At 31.2% G+C, this 1,099-nt stretch overlaps 1 long non-coding RNA gene across 1 annotated transcript; it reads left to right on the top strand.

The window, feature by feature from the left end:
- Nucleotides 1-6: 6 nt before the first annotated feature.
- LOC122577487 lies at nt 7-552 on the top strand. The gene is made up of 3 exons (XR_006320330.1): nt 7-327; nt 392-464; nt 534-552. It is a non-coding gene; the product is annotated as an uncharacterized LOC122577487 (long non-coding RNA).
- The last annotated feature ends 547 nt before the right edge of the window (nt 553-1,099 follow it).

Genomic DNA, 1,099 nt, shown 5'->3' on the forward strand with positions numbered 1-1,099 from the left:
TGCATTTGTCCAACCTGTACAAGTATGTATTATTTTATTTATTTTAACTTCGTCCTCTTTCCTATGGTGTTTCGTCCGTTTGTCTGCCTGATCTTGTATGCATTGTTTTAGCGCAAGAGGAGGAGAGATTCCAAAAATGTGTAGGCGGCTCGTGAAGACGATACAGATGAATGTGCGAAGGCTCACTTCCCTGAGGAGAGTTCTGTCGGAGTCCTGGATATTCTCCTGTGTCACCGCTCTTGTGGTCAGAGCGATCTTCTCTGCTGTATGCTCCCAGTACATGGAGAGACTTCGTGAGATGTGTCTTGACGTTATTTTATTCATTTGGTTAATATTTCCATCTGATTATTGCCTCCAGTGTTTGGTTTGATTTATTGTTTTTCCGGTATAGGTTTTGGTGATTACGATTTAAATGGTGAATACGGAGGTGTCTTCATCAAAGGTTCCCTATGCAGGTTGTCCCAGTGCGTACTTTGTTTTGTTTTATTAATTTTAATTTGTCTTGTGTCATTCATCTACATGTGTTGTTTCAGCACAAGAGGAAGACGGGTTCCAAAACATGTGAGTGGTCCCAGAAGGTGCAGGCAAGAACGAAGAATCGTGTGACATTTGTGTTGATTATGTTTGATGCTTTTATATATATATATATATATATATATATATATATATATATATATTATTTTGTTGGTTAAATCTTTAGTCAGTTTAGTTGAATATTCTGTAATATAATATTTGCAAAGTAGTTTTGTATATTTTATTGTGTTTATTTGATTATTAGTTGTCTGATTTGATAATAATAATATGTATATATATATATATATATATTTTACAATATACTTGTCATATATGGTTTCTTTATATTTACTAGCATGTTAAATAGTTTTAATAATGTAGAATTGTATATTTTAATTGTTTTTCTTTTTTTTTTTCTTTTCTTAATTATTAGTTGTTCGATGATGTTTAACAATATACCTTTCGTGTGATATTCTTCAAGTTGGTATTAATGATTTTATTTCATCTAAATTTATTATATATTTATATGTATGTATGTGTTTCACAATGTGACTTGTAGAAAGTGTTTCAATTTTAAATGCTAGTT

This window comes from Bombus pyrosoma, unplaced genomic scaffold (assembly GCF_014825855.1).
Source record: "Bombus pyrosoma isolate SC7728 unplaced genomic scaffold, ASM1482585v1 HiC_scaffold_4725, whole genome shotgun sequence".
NCBI lineage: Eukaryota > Metazoa > Arthropoda > Insecta > Hymenoptera > Apidae > Bombus > Bombus pyrosoma.